This window comes from Coenobita brevimanus, chromosome 27 (genome assembly GCF_032717465.1).
Source record: "Coenobita brevimanus isolate Jiangsu-jjx chromosome 27, ASM3271746v2, whole genome shotgun sequence".
NCBI lineage: Eukaryota > Metazoa > Arthropoda > Malacostraca > Decapoda > Coenobitidae > Coenobita > Coenobita brevimanus.
This window is the reverse complement of record NC_136980.1, coordinates 8950914-8975139: the sequence shown is the minus strand read 5'-3', so window position 1 is coordinate 8975139 and position 24226 is coordinate 8950914.

The following is a 24226-nucleotide window of genomic DNA, read 5'->3' as shown; positions in this document are numbered from 1 at the left end:
CAGCACCACTGTAAAATATGTATGACACGTTTCTTTATTGATGTGCAAGAGCCATATGCATTACACGTTTACCTTCCTTTGATATGCTAGAATACTTACGTTTATATTGTTTTAGTATGTGTGTACCTATCTGTGATGCCTATTACATATATAACAGAATCTACTCATCTTCGTTTAGGAAGTATGGCATGGCTGCTGCCCAGTGCCAGACCCCACCCAAACCTGGGTTTAAGATTGATGAGACCTGGTTCTCTCTCTGTGACCCGTTTTCTGTTGTAGTGCTCTCTGTGCTTCACTTCATCCTTAGGTGGATAGATGTTCAGAATGTTGATGATCACTATGGTAATTACTGCGAAGATCATTATTATTATTATTATTATTATTATTATTGCCTCGTCGTCGTCTTCGTCGTCGCTGTTGTCGTTATTGTCTTGTTGTTGTTGTTGTTGTTGTTGTTAATGTTTATGATGATGATGATTACTATTGTTATTACTGTTGTTGTTGTTGTCGTCGTCGTTGTTGTACTATTTCTATCATCACTGTATTACTCTCTCGTGGATCCAAATAATTCGCATGAAGCACTGCCGTCCACGACCTAAATAATCCATCACTATATCATCCTTATTCATCATAGTCTCGAAAGGAGTAATATGGACCTGACTATTGCTTGTTCATCTTTATACAGATATTTATTGCATGTAATATTCTGATTAACGCTTTAGTCCCACACACGACATGCGTATTCCTGCCATCATGGAGGAGCGGCTGAGACAACAGGTGGTGGCTGGGGGTGAACGGCCAGGCGGTGTATGAGTCGAAGCCGTGGGCGCTTCAGAATGATTCCCTCACGCCAGGGGTATGGGTACGTGCACCACATGTTTGGACTCTATCGGCAATATATGTGTACTACGCATTAATGTCTGCCATAATGTATATAGGTAAGGAGCTTCCCAGATGACCAGATCATGCGCGAGAATGCAGTGTCCTGGTGCTATGACACATCCTCCTCTAAAGGAGTTCACTCAAAGACCAAGGTAAAAATTATGTCACATAATGAGTGATTTTTATTTTATGCGAGAAAGAAGGAATCAAAAGGAAAAAGTTACGCTGGTTTTTCTTGCCAAGAGAAAAACAAAAGAAATGAAAGCCAAATAACAAATCCAATCACTTCGAGACTTCTTGACAAACTCAGGATCATAGGCAGAGGGAAATCCAGTCCGAGGAAGACAGTTCCAGAGTTGACCTCATAGCATATACACTGTATATGCACTGTATATGGCTAGTGAGGTATTGATTGCCCTCTACCTACACAGATCAAAAGCCCTCGGGAGCAGGGGGTGGTTGCTTTCTCAGGCAAGAGGAACTCCTTAAGAGTGAAATGGCTGGGGAAGCATGCCGACACGTGATTTGCTACAACATGCGCGCTGGGTCTTTCGGGTGTGGGCAATCAGGCAGGATTAGCTGCCTACTGCGACTGCAACACATTGGCGAGGTGTTCAGGAAGTTAGCCAAAGAAACCTTGATGGACTCTGAAAGAACAATAATGGCCCCCAGATAGAAGTACAGCCCTTAAATGGGCAGGGGGTGCTAAGAATCTCACGGTTGCCTCAATTACAATCAGATTCATTTGTTAATGTAAAAAATACAATTAAAATTGGTAACTGGAATGTGAGAACGGCAACTAAATCATGACAGTAAAAATCATTGAGTTCATTGAAGGTTTTTCAAAATTACGGACTTGATATTTGTGCTCTGGCAGAAATACTAGATTAACTGGAGTCGATAGAAGTTGGATTTGGAGGATAATTCAATTTCCAAATGATATCTGGCCGGGCAGGACGGAATGCATTATCAGGGAGTAGGATTGTTGCTGGGACAAGGCAAATAAGGCACTGTATGTGAGTGGGATCCTATAGATGAGCGATTGTTATACGCACGGTTTAAATCAAATCGTAATAACATCAGTCTGTTTGTGTGTTATGCACCTACTAATGATGCACTCAATGAAAGAGAAAGACACATTTTATGAAGAGTTTACAAAAAGGAGTAGGAAGAGTTTTAGTACATGATGTTTTGATCTGCATTAGAGACTTTAATGCAAATAATGAGCTGTTCAAATGAGGGATTTGAGGCATGTATGGGTAAAGATGGGAGTTGGTATTAGGACAGAGGTGAAAACGGAGTGTGGTTTGGAAATATGTCTAGTAAATGACTTAGTCATCAAGGAGCACACTCTTTCAGCATTGCAATATACACAAGATAACTTAGGTGTCATGTGTGGAAAGGCTTAAAAATCAGATTAGTCACATAAATATCAGTAGGAGGCATAGAAGTTCTCTGCTAGATGTTGTGTTAAACGGGGAGCGGATGTGGTAGTGACCATCAACAAGCATTGCAAAAATAAGGTTTAAACTTAAAAATCAGAAGAAGGAAAAATCTGAGTGTTGGTAGATACGATATTGTTAAGCTTAGAAGGGAAGGAGAAGAAAAGGGAGGAATTCAGATTAGAATGCAGAAATAGGTTTTTGGTGTTGGAAACGTTGGAAGAGGGGGAGAGAAGGTGTAGATGAGATGTGGGAGGATTTGAACAAAGTTTTGCATGAGACTGCTGAATGTACGATTGGAAGGAGACATAGATTCAGGAGAAAGAAATGGATATCAGAGGAAACGTGGGATATGATAAAAAAGAGAGTTGAGGCTAAATTGAGGAGTGAGATGCAATGAGTTGATGAACGAGAGATAGAATTACCAAGACCTGCTTACACGAGTTTGAACTCAGAAGTAAGAAGGTTAGCTAGGAGAGATAAAAGAAGATATGTGGATGAAATTGTTGCAGAGACTGAAATCTTAATAAACAAAAATGATGGACAGAGTCAAAGAATAGCATATGAATCGATTAGAGAACTGAGTGGTAATGCAGGTAAGCGCAAGGAAATACCAGTTAGAGACAGGGAAGGAAATTTATTAACCAAAGATGGAGATATTAAAAATAGATGGAAAGAGCATTTTGAGACAGTTCTTAATAGACCAATACCACCAGAAGAGGATATACCAATACCTTGGGAAGATTTAAATATAGAAACATGAGAGTTGAGGCTTGCAGAAGTGGAGAAAGCATTAAAACAGTTAAAAGATAATAAGGCACCAGGGGAGGATGGTTTATTTTAGAAATGTTTAAAGTGGAGGGGGATAGATTAATAATGATCTTGACCAAGCTATGCAATAAGATATGGGTGACGGGGTTACTACCATCAGTTTGGAAGAATGGTGTAATTATTTAAAGTTCCGAAGAGGGGAGACCTGAGTGAATGTGGTAATTGGAGGGGAATCTCTTTGTCACCGATAACTTTGAAAGTTTTCAGTAGAGTGTTGTTAAATAGGTTGGAGCCGGTGGTTGAGGGATATTCTGAGGGATGAACAGGCTGGTTTTAGAAAGGGACGTGGTTGCAAATGATCATATCTTTATAGTTAGGCATTTGATGCAGCAAGTTAATGAAATGAGAGTACCGTTAAGTCTTTGTTTTGTTGATTTTGAAAAAGGCTTTTGATAGTGTTTCGAGAGAGACTATGGGGAAGATCATGAGACATTATGGAATACCAGAGGAGTTTGTGGGGGTCATTATGAACATGCATGAGGACACATTTTGTAAAGTGATGGTTGATGGTTGTCTGAGTGATTCGTTTAGAAGTCAAGTCCGGAGTAATTCAAGGTGGTGTTCTATCGCCTTTACTATTTATATTGGTCGTGATTACATTATGAAACGCGTTGGAACAGAAAGCGGTGCTGGTATACTTTGGGGAGAGAATAGGAAACTTTTGGATTTAGATTATGCAGATGATATAGTTTTGATTTGTGCTGGGCCAGAAGAGATGCAGAGAGTGTTGGACTGTTTGGTGAGTGAAGGTCGCAAGGTGGGTTTGGTTATTAATTGTGGAAAAACTGAAATAATCAATATGAATATGGAAAATGCGCAGGAATGTGTAATTGGAGGTATGGTTGTAAAAGCAAGTTGATAGGTTTAAATATTTAGGTACTTATTTAGCGAAGGATGGTTCTTTGAACTTTGAATTCGAGGGAAAGGTTAAAAGAAAGCTAATCAGGCAATGGGAATGCTTAAAAATATTTGGAGATAATAAAAAAAATTTCTCTGTGCATACAAAAATCAGAAGCTTTATAAGGTAATGGTTAGGAGTATCTTAATTTATGGACACGAGTCTTGGTACAGCACGAGTGACTATGGAAAATAAATTCTTGGTGTTTGAAAATAAAAGCACTTAGAAGAATATTTGGAGTTAAGTGGTGGGAAAGGATACCAAATAGTAGAATTAGAGAAATAACGGGAGTGCAGCCGATCGATGAATATGTTAGATTCTCACGATGGAAGTGGCTAGGACATGTGTATAGGAGACAGGGAATAGTACAGAGACACACCAGGGTGGGTGACACTTGGTAGGAGAGGGTAGAGGAAGGCCAAAAGAGACGTGGGTGAGGACAATGAGACCGGGAAGCTGGAGATGAGTGTTGGGGAGATCTTGAGGAGTTAGCACAAGATAGGATGTGGTGGTGTCTGAGTTCATCGAGGCCCTATGCATCCCCGAGGGTTCCACAGGAAATGATTGAATATATGAATGACTAAGAGTAACAGTTAGCTCTTGCATTATAGTGTCGGACAGAGAAAGGATGGGAATGTGCTGCCAGACAGGTGCCTACGCGTTGGCCGTGATGGAGGCATACAGGCAGAAGTTCAGACAAAACAACGACCAGCGACATAGGGATACATACCAATGCAACACATCGAAATGAGAGAGAAGTTGAAGAGAGTCGATGAGAGGAGGAGAGTTAATGAGGCGAAAAGCCTTTGGCTCCACTGTGTTTAGAAAAGCTGTATGTGGGGAACCCCCCCAAATATGGGAGTCGTTCTCCACACAGGAGGGAATAAAGCCCCAACACGATATTAACAGCGGCGCAGGGGTAAACAAAACACACAGTCGGCTTAGCACATCCAATCTTGGAAGTGGATTTTGCGGGGCGGGTAATATGATCTTTCCGTCATAGGTCCTTAGAGAAAGAAACTTCAAGGATATTGAGAGATGATGAAGGTCTGTGTTTGTTGCTAAACATTATGGAATATTCTTGGGGAAGGTTATGACGAGTAAAAAATTGTAGGAACTGAGTTTCTCATGCACTAAAAAAAGAGTAAGAATTGGTCCTTAGGATGACATATTGGGTTGCAATGGGGTACCGGTAGAAAATGATTATGGGAAGAGACTAAAGGATATGTGTCAGGAGAGGAGGTTGTGCATTTGTAACTCGTATTTCAAAACACAAAGATGCACATAAATATACATGGCATAGAAGGAACGGGGATCGTGTTGAAAGAAGCCTGATTGATTACGTGCTCGTAGAGAGGTCGATGCTGGGAATGGTGGCTGATACGAGAGCCGTGAGAGGACGATGTGAAGGTCTGTCAGATCATATGACTGTGGTATGCAAGATGAAGCCGAGAGGAGTGAGGTGGACCAGGAGAGAGAGGAGCAGTCAGGGAGAAAGAATGAAAGTTGAGAAGCTGAGGATCAAAGAAATGGCAGATGATTACAGGACCAAAGTAGAGGAGGAGTTAGAATCAGTGAACTGGAATGAAATGGATCTGGACAGCCTGTGGAATGCATATAGGGATTGTTTAGTCAGGAATGCTAAAGTGGTGTGTGGTGTGGCAAGAGTAACAACAAAGAAGAAAGGTATGGCATGGTGGGATGAGGAGGTTAAGAGAGCGGTGGAAGAAAAGAGGAAGAAGTGGCTAAAGTGGTTTGAAATAAGAACTGAAAATATTGAGAGCAAGAAGCATGTAAAGAGACTAGTGAAGAGGAATAAGAAGGAGGTAAATGATGATCTAGGAAGAAAAATGAATGCGAACTACTCTGAGAACAGGAAGTTATTCTGGAAAGAGGTGCGGAAATGTAGAAGTGAAAGTGGAAAGAAATGTGACGATGTGAAGGACGTACGTGGTAGATTACTAACCCATGGGGATGAAGTCAGGACCAGATGGAAAGAATATTTTGAAAGCCTGATGAATGGGAATAGAGAGAGCCGAGCGGCTGTAAACATGATTGGTTTTGGGGGTGTGCAGAGAAGGAATGCAGTGCCAGGAGACGTGACACTCACACAGGTGAAGAGTGCTGTGAAGCGGCTGAAAAATGGGAAAGCAGCTGGGGTTGTGGAGGTGTATGCAGAGATGATTAAGTGTAGTGGAGAGAGTGGAATGAAGTGCTTGTTGGAGATATGTAAGAAGGCATGGATGAGTGAAACTGTGCCTGCAGAATGGAAAGGGGCTGTGATTATACCCCTGTACAAAAATAAAGGTGGCCGAAGTGAATGCAAAAATTATCGTGGCATAAGTTTATTAAGTGTGGTAGGGGAGGTATATGGTAGAATTATTATGGAGAAAGTAGGAAAGATATCAGAAGTCCTAATGAGTGACGAACAGGGTGGCTTTAGGAGTGGCAGAGGATGTGTGGATCAAATATGTGCAGTGAGACAGATAGCAGAGTAGGCTTGTGAGAAGGACCATAAGGTGTTTATGGCATTCATGGATCTGGAAAAAGCATACGACAAAGTGGACAGGGAAGGATTGTGGAAAGTTTTGCACATGTATGGTGTAGATGGTAAGCTGCTAGGTGCTGTCAAGAATTTTTATTATGGTAGTGAAGCATGTTTCAGGGTTAATGGGCATCTAAGTGAATGGTTCACGATCGGTGTGGGCGTGCGACAAGGTTGTGTGATGTCCCCATGGTTGTTCAATATACATATGGATGGGATGATAAGAGAAGTAAAAACGCTAGTAATGGAGAGAGGGATGGCGTTGGTAATGAATGGTGATGGATAGAATATCTCAAATTTGTTGTATGCTGATGATGCAGAACTACTTGCAAGTACCGGACAAGAACTTGGCAGGCTAGTGCAGAGTTATGCTGATGTGTGTGAGCGTCGTGCCTTGAGAGTAAAAGTAGAACAGAGTAAAGTGATGGTTATTGAGAGAGAGAATAACTCCCAGTGTGACGTTACAATGAATGGAGAAAGACTGGAATTGGTGAGAGAGTTCAAATACGTGGGTACAGTGATAGAAAAGGGAGGAAAATATGCAAAAGAAGTGGAAAGTAGAGTGACCCAAGGAAGAAAAGTAGCTGGTGCAATGAAGGTCTTTATAAGAAACATAGGCTTGAGTGTTGCAACTAACCGAGGCTTACATGAAAAAGTGTTAGTGCCAACTTTAACATATGGATGTGAGACTACGGTGTGGAATGAAAATGAAAAGTCAAGAGTAAAAGCAGTGGAGATGGGACTGCTAAGGAATGTATGAGGAGTACAGAGGGTGGACAGGAGTGAGGAAGTCGGTGGACACCAGAATCGAAGGGAGTGTATTGAGATGGAATGGTCATGTGGAGAGAATGGATAACAATAGAGTAGTGAAAAAGGTATATCTGAGCGCATTTGAAGGAGGAAGGAGGCGAGGTAGACCATGGAGAAGGTGGAGGGATATGGTGGATGAGTGTGTGAGGAAGAGAGGTTCGGAAGTCAATGAGGCTAGGGAACTGACAAGAGGTCGAGCTGGCTGGATGAATGTTGTGAGGAGAAGTGCATGATCAGGCATTTGGCACCCCTTTTTAACGTAGCAGTGTCCGGATTGACTCAGTCGGATACGTTTATGAGAAGCCACAGAACGCGGTGAATGTTTTTGGCGTATCCGATAGAGCCAGGATTTCGGGGGCTTGAATGATGAGTGCATGGAAGCGTGGCCCATTGGACTGGGTAAATCTGGGCTCTCAGGAAGTTGCTACTCCTCACCAGCTGATGCTGATGATGATGATGATGATAAAAACAATATTATTTTTTACCCGAATCAGAAATGATGGCCAGATCATAAATTATATGTGCCATAGCCCCATCCTGTGAATGCTTAAGTAACTACTGTGATGGATGCTGAGAGTAGCGGGCGGATATGTGAAGGGTGGAGTCGTCAGCATACGAGTGAATAGGGTTAGGTGTGCAGTTCAGATCATAGACGAATAGAAGGAAGAAGGTTGGTGACAGGACAGAACCCTGAGGACACTGCTGACAGATTTGGAAAGAAACCGTAGCTGTCTACAACAGCAGCTACAGAACGACCAAAAAGGAAGCTTGAGATTAAGGCGCAGATGGAAGAACAGAAACAGCAAGGGAACAATATGAAAATTAAAAAACTGTGCCAGATGCGGTCGAAAGCTTTTGACGTTACAAGTACAGTGCCAACCGTTTCGCCAGTCCTGAAAGAAGGATAACTAAGAATCAGCTGAACAAATAGCTAAGAGAGAGTTCGCCAGTGAAGCGTCCCTGGCGAAACTCGTACTGGCGGTCAGAAAGAAGGTTATGGAAGGAAAATTGCGTCAAAATCTGCCTGTTTAGGATAGATTCAGAGACTTTAGAAACACAAGATATTAAAGCAACTGGACGAAAGTATGTATGTGCGAGACGGTGCAATGGCCTTCTGCTCCTGACATATCTTTCATTACAAGTTTACTCTGAAACAAATATGAAAATTTATGGAGTAATGTGCTTCCTCTCCTAGAATGTGTAATGAGTGAGGGTTTGCAATGTCCATCTGCTCCTAAAATATATATGGGTGATAGTGTGTCATGTCCAGCTTCTCATGACATACTGTATATTTTGCAGGTTTATTTTGCACATTAAACTCATATACCCTTTGTGTGCTGTGGATGCAAACTATGTCGATATCAGAAATATTATAAATACCCTACAGGCGAATATGTAGCTGTAAGAAATGTTGAGAAATCTCGTATGTCAGCTACAGTATTTTTTATCACCTGGCGGAACTGGACTATGCCTATAACGTGAATAGTCGCTGCTGCTGGAAATTCAGTGGGCCTTAGGTACGTATGAGTCTCCTTCGTTACTTGTCAAATCAAGACACCAATCTGACGACACCTGACCTTCCAGTTATGGCCTTTTTATCCTTTGTCATTAAGTCATAGATCATAATTTTTTTACTTTAACTAGATTCAGATTTTCGTTCTTTTACAGCCTCTTTCCGGTAGCTCAGTGGCAGAAAAAGACAGTACTACGGCTTGACATCCTTTATATGGCCCTTCTTCGTGACTAGCAGCATATTCTAGTGTTAATCCCTTGTTACAACTTAGCATTCAAGGTGGACAGATGGCAATTTTAGGCCACGTTAGAGTAGAAAGGGTATAGTCGAATCAACCCACCAATCTGACTACATCTGACACGTGACGGTCATTCAATATAGTTATAACCCACGCTATAACAAACGTCCCTTAAAGAACTAATAGATCTGTTGCTGTTTGCTTTCCTTTGTGCTCCTTTGTACCGTCGACTCTTAACGTACCTTCCATTGCAGGTACACTCAGAAGGAAGGCACCGTGCACGCTATACTCGTAGTGCTGACGTGGCCTCCAGGTGATGTGCTGGTGTTGGGATCTGTTCGGCCATCTGCAGTACCCATATTGTTCACGCACATCTCAATGCTGGGATATCAGGGTGCTCTACAGGTATTTGTACTCTCTCTCTCTCTCTCTCTCTCTCTCTCTCTCTCTCTCTCTCTCTCTCTCTCTCAAAGTCGCTACGTAAGAGGTGTAACGCAATCTTCAGCCACTTGGAATACGACTCTGTGTCCGATTAGGGCTCAGTGTGCAGCCCCAACTCACTGCTTTTATGCGGCCTTACCAGAAATCCCTAAAATGAGCAAAATTACCCACTTTCCTTGTGCAGCTTCACCTAAAATGCTTAAAATGAGCTGAGTTACTTGATTTCCTTACATGACCTTACCAAAAAATGCCTAAAATAAGCACAGTTACCCACTTCCCTTGTGCGGCCTCACTAAAAATTCTTAAAAATGAGCCGTTCCTTCACTGCCGGGTGACGTCAAGGGATGTGTGGAAGTACTTTTAGGGACACGAATATCAACCCACCTCCTGTCGAAAAACAACGAGGTGAAGAGCAATTACTTTTGAACCTTAATGACTGTACCTTCGAAAACCCAATAAGCCACAGGTAATATGGTATAGGAGTCATAATTGTTCGACCAAAAAGAGGATCGATATTATAGCCCACAGTACCCCATGGGCCCATATGCTGGGTAACGCCGAGAGGTGCACGGCATTATTACACAATGAAACCAGACACCATTGTTTATTTTTTACTTAGGTTCTTTATATACCACTCAGTACAAGCCCCAACACTCTGGGGAACACTGTCGCTGAAGGTCAAGCAGGGAGGGGTGTGTGAGAGCAAAGTGTTACATTACACATATATGGCATAAAAGATATAGAAGTAATTAAGAGTATAAGCACAGTATTGAACACAGAGATACAATGACACATACATGGTACAAAGTTGTAGTAACTAGCATTACAAGTTTAGGAATGAGCAATGGGATACAATAACACACACATATGTACAGTCGTGGCCATAAATAATCACCTATACTCCTGTACCCCATGCCTCAGACTGGCTCCTTTATGGAAGGCAATTCACACTGGAGTAAGAGGGGCTGAGAGGGAGAGGCAGGAGAGAGAAGGGCAGGTGGGTGGGGGGACGAATGATGGTGCTTGGGTGGAGTGAGGGAGGGGAGGGAGGGTAGGCAGGGAGGGAGAATGAAATGCGAAGTTGTGGCCACATAATTGTCTATTTTCTTTCATTCAGGGCATCATATAAAGGAGTTACTATTCGGTACATAAAGCTGCATTACACCTTGTATAGCGACGTCAGATAACAGGCTTTAGATAGGTGGTGATATCAAGGACTGGTCCATGAGAGAAGTATACTGACGTGACATCAACATTTGTGCGGAGCCAGATATTTGTGTTTATCCGTGTATTTTGACTTCAGACGCAGAATGGAATCTGGATGGCTTTGACTTCCGTAATGTTTGTGTAAGAAACGTCCTCTACCCTTACATGTAATTAATTTTTGGAACTAAATATTATATGCAACCTTTGACATGGCTGTGTCCACAGTAAATATGATCACCCTCGCGGTATACACTCCCTCTATACAGTCACCCTTATGTAAATTCAATAATTATTTAATGACATCTCTATATGAAAAGGCTATTTAAAATAGATGTGCATAAAAGGTAAATAAATTTGATGTCTGTGCTCATGGGTGGATATAGTACCGGTATCTCTCATTACCTGTTAGAGGGAAAATGAAACAAAATCCTTCCCAAACTCCCAAAGTATATCTGTGTCAATGTTTACCGACACTGGTCAAGCCAAAGCAACCAGGAAAGCCTTAGTAAGTAGTCCAGTGGCCTCATGCCTTAAAAACCTCATGCAGGCTTCGCGGCACAGGGAAAACAATGTCGTTGATGGTTTGCTTGTTTCGTCTGAACAGCTCCCACTCGTCTTTGGTGTGCTGGAGGAGGCGGGCCCGTGTCCTCTCGTTCTCTGGCTTCCACGCATAAGGTGACCAGATTTATTGGAGCTAAAAGCGGGACATTGTCACGTGTGTGTGTGTGTGTGTGTGTATATATATATATATATATATATATATATATATATATATATAAATAGAGAGAGAGAGAGAGAGAGACAGATACACTGACTTAAATGCCAGTGACAGCGACGACTGCTACGCAACACCTCACCCTGAGGCTGCTGATTAAACACCAATGTCTCAAACGAACTCCAATGACCAATATACAGTACGGTACGGTGAATGGGCCGACCAAAGTTACCAGTTAGTATTACAGATTTTATATTAACAATTCGGTATTTCATTTGGTTTGGATTAGGCATAATTTTACTAATTCATCATAATTTCATAAAAGAAGGTTATATTATATCTAATGTAATAGTAATTTTCTAACAGCGGGATATTTTAGATAATTTGCACAAAAAAGCAGGACGTTTTACTCACAATTAAAAAGCGGGACAGATGAAAAAAAAAAAAAAAAAAAAAAGCGAGACTGTCCCGCCTTAAGGCGGGCCTATGGTCGCCTTATCCACGTGTTGACAATCTGGGCCAACTCAGTCTCGATGGCTCTGCACTAATAATTGATCTGTCACGTCAGTATACTTCTCTCACGAACCAGTCCTTGATATCACCACCTATCTAAAGCCTGTTATCTGACGTCGCTATACAAGGTGTAATGCAGCTTTATGTACCGAATAGTAACTCCTTTATATGATGCCCTGAATGAAAGAAAATAGACAATTATGTGGCCACAACTTCGCATTTCATTCTCCCTCCCCTGCCTACCCTCCCTCCCCTCCCTCACTCCACCCAAGCACCATCATTCGTCCCCCCACCCACCTGCCCTTCTCTCTCCTGCCTCTCCCTCTCAGCCCCTCTTACTCCAGTGTGACTTGCCGCGCATAAAGGAGCCAGTCTGAGGCATGGGGTACAGGAGTATAGGTGATTATTTATGGCCACGACTGTACATAAGTATGCAGAGAGAGGCACATATGCACACATACATATACGTATATATCTCTACATACATGTATATATTCAGGCACTGTATGTACTGTATGTACAGGATAGGGACGCATGTATAAAGATATGGGTATGTGTACAGATGTGCATACATATACATACGCTACATGCACATATATATGCTATCCATATATACATATACAGGGAGACATATGTATACATGTACACTCTAAATGGATACATATACATTGTCACATACACAGGTAGATAGATAGAGAAATAATACTCTTTATAAAGTTGCACCTGATGTGTAGGTGTGTGGACAACACACACACACACACACACACACACACACACACACACACACACACACACACACACACACACACAGTTCAGACGTCAATCAGGTTTGGTAAGACTTGATTTAAAGGATGACAATGCAATTGTATTACTTATAAAAAGAAAGTTCAGTGTTGTATTTTTTTAAAAGAGTATTTTGACATTAATAAAAGATTTTAGTTAATTTTGAAGTTTATTTCACATCGTCATATCATTTCTTACTGTGGATTACTTAAAGGTATAGGTCATATTTGCACGTTCTATATTTCCACAAAATTGCACTATTAGAGGCTGCCTTACTTCACCCCCCCACTCACCCACTCGCTGACCTGGGGAGCAAACTCTGGCTGCAGTGTTCTCGCCCACTTGTTTCCTTCCCTCGTTCGAATGATTGACCATTTGCGAGTTTGGGGATGAGAGGAAGTTTAAAATATTGACATTGATATTTTTCGTAGTATCATAATAATTCGTGTTTAGAAATGGATAAATATCGTGTGAAAATAGCTTTGACGTAATGTTAAGTACTTGCTGAACAATACTATGTTTGGATTTTGCAATTAATAAGGAAAATAATTAGTATTTTCCCTTACTTTTGGTGAAGATTTGATCGAAGACGACCGAATGTCAGTCACCATATATTTTTATCGTCCGCTTTTAGCAAGGCAAGGCGATATAGCTTTTGTGTGTGTGTGTGTGTGTGTGTGTGTGTGTGTGTGTGTGTGTGTGTGTAATTCACCGGGTCGGTCAGCATCACGTGATGGTTGTGATCATCAGCATTTTACCCTCCCGGAAGAGAGCTGAGAGCTCATATAGTCCGATCTAAGGGCAAAGCCTTGACCTTCACACACGCACACACCCATCCTCTTGCTCAAGGAGGACAATGACCATCTGTTTCGTCAGTGAAATTTTTCGCCCAAGGTGCGAACCCCCGTCTTAGCAGATGCTAAGCGAGAGCGTTACCACTGAGCCGGAGAGCGATGTTTTTAAAGAAGTAGGGTCGAATCGAAGACACCTTTGTTAGAATCTCAGGTGTGTGTGTGTGTGTGTGTGTGTGTGTGTGTGTGTGTGTGTGTGTGTGTGTGTGTGTGTGTGTGTGTGTGTGTGTGTGTGTGTGTGTGTGTGTGTGTGTGTGTGTGTATGAGAAAAACAAGAGTAAGACATCAGACATCCTCGTAGTGAACGCTTATAACACTTCATGTTGTCTAATCACTTGGGTGCAGGAGAGGGATGCCTTCACGTGGTGGCGGGCCCGGTCATACAGACGTCCCCCAGTGCCCTCACTATCCCCTGAGAGGAGGACGGTGGACCGGAGACGACTAGCTTTGGCCTGAAACTACTACTACTACTACTGCTATTATATCTATCTATCCGTCACTCTTCTATCTGCAGTTCAAAGCGGTGAAAAGAGGGCTTCAAGTGGTGTTTCCCCGAATGTCAGAAGTGGACGGACAGTGGGCATGGGTGCTGTCGATGCGAGGGGTCTATCCAGCCACCAATCACATCGATCCTGTCGCGGAGTAACCAAGTGGACCAACACTACCTGGACCAGAAAAACTGTCTTGGATTTTACTATTATCCTTGAAATTAATCCCATGCTTGTTAGAAGAATTTAGCTCCCTGTATACGATTCCATTTGGTCTGTGAGAAGCCCATCCATGACAGGGGTTACTCAAGGCAATAGCCAACTTCTCCACTAAGTCTTTCCTGAAGCAATGGTGAGAAATGTGTTTAAGGGGAAAAGATACGTCCAGGGAGGAAAATGGGTTAATGGAATGAAACGAGGTCAATGGGAGAACATAGGTGGGTGGAGGAGATGATCCCTAGGGGGGTGTAGCTGGAATTGGGCTTATGTGCTAGTACCCTCAAAATAATCTCCCTCTTTAACCAATCCCATCCACTGGAATGACACCCTAAAATTCTAGAACTTAATATTGGATACACACATGGCCTTGCCTCAACATCAAGCAGCACTAATGAAAGCAGTCCTGTAAATTCATTTCCCTGAAAATCTTACAGGCACTTTTCATGGACATCACTCTACTTCAGACTAAACAAGGCCCAAGCACGCCCTGCTTCACACAGACCCATAACACTATTTTACGTGCCATCCAAATTATCTGAACGCATACATCTTAAAACAAGTCACACTTCATCATTTTCTCCCATTCTTCCTCAAAACATGGTTTTAAAGCACTAAACTTCACAGACACTATACTAATCAACCTAACACAACATACCTGACAGCATTAACTCTGCGAGACCCGCACGATGTGTACACTGCTAACAACAGACATTAAAAAAGTCTTTGATGCCACCTCCCAACAGAAACCGCCTACAACACAAACATGGAGAACAATACCAAATGTTGTCTTGTCAAAACGCTTCAGGACAAGTCATCACGTACACGAAACTTCCCTAACGGAGTTCCACAGGGGGTCCAATCTTTCACCTACACCCTTCAGCCTATACATGGCTGATATTCATACACCCCAGCCTGCGGCACAACTACCCTAAAACATTTCAGGCACGGGTTGAGGGCAACAGGCTGATAATCGCTCCAACCATATTCATCACCACACACTCATCACCAGCAGCAATCACGAGCACAGATACACGCCTGGCACCACACTTAACAATGTACAGATGCGGATACACCTCTGCCTGCTAGCGTCAGGGAAGGAATGTCCCTGAGGGAGAGGAACGAGTTTGCCATTCATATTGCTCGAGACTGCCCTGATCTCCAAATATTTATCATTAAATATACACAGTACACGATTATATGCGTACACGTAAAAATAATTCATGTGTGTGCTAAAATTTCATGTTCAGATTTATTATGAAAACTGCTGGTGAATAATGGATAGCCTACCGTATGTATCAAAACAAACCGAAAACAAATCAGTTTACCCTCACACATTCAGGAGAATACTCTCTTAATAGTGCTAGGATTCGAATAGCTTTTATAATAATTTCTTTCAAAGCCATCAGTACACCACCAGAAGCATCCTAGTCCTGGGGGGACGGCAGCCCCCTCCCCCCCCAGACTCTCCGCCTCGTTGGCCTGTGTCTGCCTGACGTTGGGATGTGGCATTTTTTAGGTCTCTGTATCCATTCTCAGCATCAGTTGTAGGTAAATTATAACTAAATTATATGGTAACACCATTATTACGTAATGATTATTCTTGATATGACCGATTATGCATGGAATTTACTGTGTAATGTATGACATTTTGCTTTTTTTTAGATAACAAAACAGAGGAAGGAAAAACAAATGAATAAAAAACTCATCCCTACACCAGATTACTGGTTGTCCTCCATTCATAAAAAATCTGTAACAGTTGGACTTGAACAGCCGTAGGTTGAGGTTTGGAGGGAAACAACTCTGGGGAAGCGAGTTCCAAAGAGTTGCAATTCGGGGAAGAAAAGAATTCTGATAGGCAGAAGTTCTGCAATGTGGCTGTGTGACATTCCAGTCATTGAGCGCTACCAGATACCAGTGTAGCGCGGGGGAAGGAGTGGAGAGGTGGCACAATGGATGCAACTTCGTCTGAACATTTGCCATAAAAGTATCTGTGAAATAATGCAAGGGAGGCAACATTCCTTCTTACCTGTAGGGGAGGTAGTTTATTTGTAATGGCAGGGTTGTTAATAATTCCAACAGAGCTTTGTTCTGAATTTTGTCCAGTTGTTTTAGTGCAACCTCTCCACATCCATTCCACAAAGGTGAGCAATATTCCACTTGAGAGCGCACATGATTTAAAAGTTATAGCTATCTGCCCGTCAGTGAAGAGGTTACTGATTCTGTACAATAATCCAAGTTTCTTTGAGGCGGTTTTAGCAAGTGATCTAACATGACAGGTCCAGCTGAGGGCATTGTTAAGCGAAACACCGAGAATTTCAATTCTTTTAGAGACAGGAATATTAGTAGCATTGAAGGTAATATAGGAATCAGGCAATATCTCTGACCATTAGTAAAATATCTATATTTGGCTTTACCAGCATTAAATGAGACAATGTTTGCTTATGATAAAACGTGTTTAAGTAACCAGTGTTAGTAATATGACGTCGTAAATAAATAACATACAGTAGTTCAAGCAGTCTCTGAAGCACTGCTTATTTTTGTTACAAACTATTCCAATTATCTTGAACAATAGGTAATAACTATTTTGTACTATGGCTGCTGTGTGTAAGATGAAATACCGTAATCACTGTTGCACATCATGGTTCTGATGTGTTGGTTAAACACAGCTGTGACCCACGGTTATTATGCTGGGTAAATAAGGCATTGCTGTCATAGTTTTTATGTTGGATAAAATAAGCATACTAATATATATAAATATTATCCTGTGAGTATCTCCAAAAACTAATGGAAAACCGTGTATTATATATTTTTTGAACGGTATGTTATCTATAAATATACAGTTACTGGTATGCATGTAAACACTGGCGAGATTACGTTTTGCTGTATTGTGTAATATATATAACACTTTTGATTAAGACGTTATGAATTAGGCTGGTGGTATGGTTCAGAATACAGCACAATACATTCAAACAGTATGACCAACAAAACCGTCATAAAGTAGTTTGCCTTGTCTTCCAGTTTATATCTGTAGTCAGTATTCTGCGGCCAGGTACAACCAATAACCGTAGCAGGAATAATAATGATAATAACTAGCTGAATGGACATCTTCGGAGCTAGTTATGGTGCTACTAACGAATGTGGTCCATAATGCTATTAGCTCTAAGAGTGGGTGTGGTTTACTGATCACCTATTGCCAGCCAAGAGCATCTGACACATCCCTCCATGCCCTAGTTGTATTGAATGTCTGAGCAAGGCACCTGCACTCGTCAGTGGGGCAATACAAGAGTGGCGGAGCACCCCTCTGCAATTATGGCGTCTGTAATAGACAATAGGTCCGACAGCGAAGGCCTGCCTAGTTATAAAGCATTATCACCTTCACATAATTAGCAAGTAAAATATCAAGTATGCAGAGTTCATTTGTGCATGTATATTGCGACTGTTGGTAGCCATTCGCTTAGGAGAGCACGACTTCTCGGAGTCAAAAGAGAACCAGACGACCCACTTAGAAACTGCCTTATCCTCTCTGAGCAAACGAATCCAGTCCTTATTGTTCAAAGTTTAAACCTGTTATTCTATGTGATGACAACCCACAACGTTTTTAAAATGCACCAAGACTGATTCTATGTATGAAAACTGTATATCGCATCATTGTGAACTTTATTTACCTAGGTGATTTAAGCAGTCAGAGATAGCAGATGAAAAGCCTCTGGAAACAAAGCGTCCTCATATCAAGTTTACCGTTGCATCACAAGATCAGGGTCACCGTCATGTGTACCAGTAACGAGTTGTCTGCGTATACTGTGTTTAGTATTTGAGAAAGGTAGCAACACGTAGCTGAACAAGTTTACAGTTTGCTCTTCTTATGTATAAATTACTTGTTTGCTCTAAGTACGCAGGCTAAACACTGTCGTTTGGTAACTTTAATGACTGTTCTTAATCAGCTCCATATCCGTAGACACACTGTAATCGGATATACAACTCTTCTTATCAACACATTAGTGCTTCCTGGTGAGAATGAGAACACAACAATACATCATTACTTCCTGGTGAGATTGGGAACACGGCAAAGAACAAGAGATCATCATTACTTCCTGGTGAGGCTGGAAACACTTTAATAACTCATGATGTATAGAGGTTGTACTAATGTCTTTACCGAAACCATTTATCTTGTACTGAGGACGGAGCCAGGACATTCCCAGCCGTTATTGTGATGGAGGAACTGATTATGAAACACGACACAAATCATGACACTGTGGACAGGAATGGGAGGGCGACGAATGACGAGTACCACAGGGAGTCCGGCTTGAGTTACCCCTGACTGTTGACTCCAAAATGGCAATAGACAAGACAGAAAGAGAAACGCAGCCTCTTTAGAAACCTTACTTCCTCCGAGTTTTCTACATCCGCAGGGCAGTCATTCTGGTAGTTTGCTTCAAAATCACCAAGCTCGACTCTACTGCTGATTCACTGGCTGCATTTTAGGTATTATTAACTGTATTTACCCGTATCAACTACTGTCGAAAGTATGTATATATATGTCAGACTCTCAAGCAATATTTATATCTCTAATTCAACAGCCTATCTACAGAAATTCCCCCTCAAACTATATTCATGCCATCACAGCACAGGTTCCCATTAACCTATATTATACAAGTGTCTCGGCATTATCAAACAACGAACAAAAGGACATTGTTATAAAGCACAAAAACAAGAGGGCATCTGGGAGGGGAGGAAATTCAGAGTTCAACGTCCACGATAACATTCCACCAGCTACAGGCGTTGTGTGAGTACAGTGTGGAATGTAGTTGCTTGAGTCTCCCCCTCTTGTTTTTGTAATTAATTCATCTCCTGTTTTGGCCTTTTCCATCCCTACATCTTAATAATAATGGAATAAATTTTGGGGTTTTCAAGTGTCATTTTTATCTCTTCAGTACGACGATCTTATTCTTCCTGACTGTAGATGATTGTTACTCAGTCCAGGAGAGGGGTCAGAAATGTATCTCACCCTAGCCATCAAATTTCTCACCCTAGCCCAAAAAATCTCTCATGCAAAATATACTTGCGTGAAAGGAGCAAGAATGATATATGAATGAGGTAATTATAATGAAATGGTTTAATCACAACACTGTTATTATCTTTATTCTTAATTACAACCAGACGAAGTTACAGGAGATAGTTTTGGGGGGTTAGATAATTCTTCACTCTCTCTCTCTCTCTCTCTCTCTCTCTCTCTCTCTCTCTCTCTCTCTCTCTCTCTCTCTCTCTCTCTCTCTCTCTCTCTCTCTCTCACTCACTCTCTCACTCACTCAGTCTCTCTCTCTCTCTCTCTCTCTCTCTCTCTCTCTCTCTCTCACACACTCTCTCTCTCTCTCTCTCTCTCTCTCTCTCTCTCTCTCTCTCTCTCTCTCTCTCTCTCTCTCTCTCTCTCTCTCTCCTTAACCCATATAAAATCGCATGGAGATGGCACAAACAAACAGCAAAGAGCCACCAGAATGAAGCAGTTAAAAGTGTGGCTGGTACTGCCAAGAGGAATCAGTCAGTCAGTCCCTCATTATCCCCTTCCAGATGCATCCTAAGTAAACAAATCCCCCTCAGCCCACTCATTCCCTTCAGTAGGATATTTTGTACCTTGTTCTTGTTACGTCTAGAGGAGGTTACTGAGCTTAAGCAGAGATATTTAGATGGAGAGAGGTTAGATATCTCCTCAATATACGCCCTCACTACTATATATCCTAAATAAATAGTTTGGGAAGTTTGGAAATTGCTAGAATATATTAAAGATAGAAGGGAAACAGCCAGCCAGCCCCTTATCATCACCTTCCAGCTATATCTCAACGCTAGTCACCAGCACGCCACAAGTCGCGTAGCAAATGCATATGCAGCACATCGTGGTTAGGGACAGTACAAAATTATCTACAGTAAATACGTAAAAATAAACCCTAGTACAATTGTTTCTATCCTCAACGGGAAGAGTTTGAAGAAAAATAATCTCATAACCTTCTCGTCACCACTATGAATTTCATCGGGGACGCTTTAGTGGGAATCCTTTCATATCAATTGCTTGTCATCCTCTTCTTGGGATTTCAAGTAAAGTTACTGCTCTGTACAATGAAAGGCCTTCGACTGGGTCTGGCACAATCTTTAATTTTCAGTCTGCTCTCCTACAGCTTCTTTTCCTTTTCCTACGACTTTCTCTCAAGTTTGCTCTCAGGTTGTTCCGCAGGTTTTGTTGTAGAAGCAACTGTTCCTTCAAGGTATCAGCAGTGGCGATCTTCCCTGTTCTGTCCTGACACCAGATGTCTTTCTCGTGTTCATCAAGGACGCTCCACCAGTTACAGTCAGCGCTTTCAGTCTCATCTCAGTGAATGTCAACCCTGAGTTGGTCGACTCACGTTTCAAGCCAGCAGTGGTGAGGGAGAAAGAGCAGTTAGGGGAACTTTAGGACGATGCAGACGGTGGGAGGCAGGGAGGCTGGCGGTTTGGTGCTTAAGGATAGTAAATACTCGTACACCAGTTGGATAGGACAAACGAAGTACTGGCCCACACCAAATACTTAGTACACCCAGGAAAACTTAAGAGAATGTATATGTGGTAAAACATAGTCACTATTTATTTTACCACTTAACAATTGAATTAGTTAATCCAACACAACATAAACTTTGCTTACACACACACACACACACACACACACACACACACACACACACACACACACACACACACACACATCTTAGCGCGCGCACACACACACACACACACACTCTCTGAAATATATATACAGAGAGAGAGAGAGAGAGAGAGAGAGAGAAAACCTGATATACAGACAATTGCTGGTGTTGATTCATGGTCCTTGCTGGGCTACGATACTACAGGAAAGTGACACTTGCCTGCAGTGATATTTTAGCTGATAGAATGAAACTTTACATCAAGTGCCTTTCAGTGTAATTATCATTTTAATCAAGGTACCTTTTTTGACAGTGTTTGCGCTGGATGAAATAAGTAACAGTGCCCTTGTCTACCACATGACCTGCATCGCGACGTGGAAGAGTCAATAGGAGTAAAGAAAAGGGAGTGTTGAGCAAGAGAATGGCACCTGCAAAGAGGTAGGCAGTGAGACTGAAGCCAATATTGGATCTTCCAACGTGGATGTTGTTGAAGCAGTGGTCTGAGTGCACTGATGGTCAAATAATTACATCCTCGACGAATCAATGGGTGTGGGAGGGCTTAAAGAAATGGATGTGGGAAAAATAATTCGTGGGGTGATATGGGGTAGTGGTGGTGGGTGAGACTGTCATGAAGGTATAGTCTACTCTGTGAATAATGGTGCTCTGTGACGAATGGTTTTAGGGTAGTGAAGGATTATTCAAAAGTTATTTCCACCAACAACGACAACAAGACTGATATAATCTCGTGTTGCTTATTGTACATGATGGATTAAGATGCAGATAATAGTGTAACATATTTCACCACATAAGGCAAAATAGAGTTTGAAAAAAAAAAAAAGTCAGTTCAATAAAATTCCCTTCTTTGAGTTGAAATTTAGTGTAGGCTACAGCAGCGTCGAACAATCAAGAGGTGACTGACTAACGCTTCTGGTAACATACAGATCAGCCTCCCGTTACTCGTACAGGAAATGAACACGTGATCATTAGGTACCGTCCTATTCCAGTGCTCTACAGTTAATCCACAAAGCACATTGGCCTATTTAAATATAAATTGATTTCTCTTTTATTGCAACAATTTCCCTACAAAAGATTCTACAGAACTGAATCACGAGAACATAAGTCCTTCAGAAAAAGTATTTGTTACGTGGCTATCGGAATTATACGACATCGCCAAGTTCCAAGTGGCATTTAGAGCAGTGGAGGATTATCACAGTATACACTGGGATGGGCAGGAAAAGCCTTGATAATGGTGTCCTGTATCCATACACCAAGTCATGTTTTTCTCATCATTCCCTCTGTTCAACGCCTTACACACATGAGGACACGCACGCACACATGCACAAACAGATGCACATACATAAACACACAGGCATACAAACTGTGGCATCACTATGTAAAAATTTGTATGCTGGTAATTGTTCCACGGAACTGAACAACAGTCTAGATGACAATGCACACTAGTACTATTTAATATCAGTTCAGTTTCATTCATAAACGATGCATCTTTAACATCCCGTTGTGTGATTTCTTTGGACTAGAAATCCAGATCAACTTCACCAAGTCTGGCAATATCAGCCAGTTTCTACATCATACTCCTCGCCCAAGGTAACATTTAGAATTTAGAATTTAGACCGACCTCAGCACTGGTACTATCATACTCTACGTCCTGCCATCATTCCTCCTCATCCATACCCGACACCTTCTGTCCGTTTGCCTCGCCTACATCCTTCCACTGTGACGTGTAAATAATAAGACATACCGGTAGTTAATTCCCGACGACAGGGGAAGGAGTAGAGTTGGGTTGTGTTAATGATAACCATTTGATTTTCTTGAAATATATAGGAAATTTAATGGTTTTACTTCAGTTAGTAATTACCTCTGCCAACGAATTTGCAGGAGGCTATATATTCACCTATGTTTGTCTGTCTGTCTGTTTGTCCAGACGATAAGTCCAAACGTTCTCAAAGAATATCAATGAAATTTGGTGAAAGGGTGGGCCATTGGCCAAGAAAGAACTGATTACATTTTGGGGCGGATCCGAATCCGGATCTGTCTCCAGAAATTCTCAGTGAATTTCAATAAAACTTTTGGGAAGAGTGGGCCATGGGTCAAGGAATAATTGGTTAATATTTCGGGCAGATCCGGATCCTACGTATTCCACACAATATCTCCACAGATCCGCATCAGGATCCAGATTTTTTAAATGGCAATGGCATTGGCGGAGGTATGCGCTCTCTGAGTGCTTTCTAGTTTTTTCTTAGTTACTCCATTGTGATATGTAGGCCCCTAGATATACCATCAGGAATTCAGATTATTCTTAAAGACTCCGTATTACTACTGGATACTTTACTGGGAGAGAGTTGTGTTACACTCTTAAGTCTTGTTCTCCGTCTCTCCTAAAATCATTTGGGGAAAGGTAAGAGTTTCCTTTGTGTGTTACCCAATGCCATGACTACACTGAATAAGGAATTGTCAGTTGTGTACACGTAAAACAGTCTTCTCAATAGACTTGGCAAGAGGCAGCGGCCATTGCCAATTCATGACATTCTGGCAGCGTCCGAGTCATGACGACTATGCGACAAACATCCACTTGCATACAGTTGTCTCCCGCCGGGTAAATAAGATGTCCCTGGACATGTTGTGCAGTCTTTTACGTGTCATGTTTGGGAGGTCTGGCTTCACCCTTTTGTCTCTGTAAGACACCAGTGAAAGTCAAGATTTAGCAGTTACGAATGCGTCTGCCAGTTATATTTCTAACCGGGTGTACCGTACTGTACCATTTACATAACAGTTAAGAATGTTTCTATTCACTGCAGTCCATATCTTTAAACTGAACAGTAAATTCAATGTATACGATATATTTGTGTAACCTTATCAACGTATTTTAACTTATTGCCAGTCCTTATGTATTTCATCACCAAATTTTTCGTCGGGATTATTCTGTAGTAATCCTAATAAACATTCATGCGCTTCTGGTGCAATTTTACTGCCACTGAATATCATGGATTATGGATGTTAAGGACAAGTATTTTAATTATGGTATTGAAAAACACATACAGCAATCTTCACATATCGCGACTGATTTAGCTATTAGTGACAGCAGTGTATTGGTGCATGAAGGACCGGTACTGGCACACCTAACAACACCTGATAACACCCTAACACCCTCTTTTCCAGTAGTCAGAG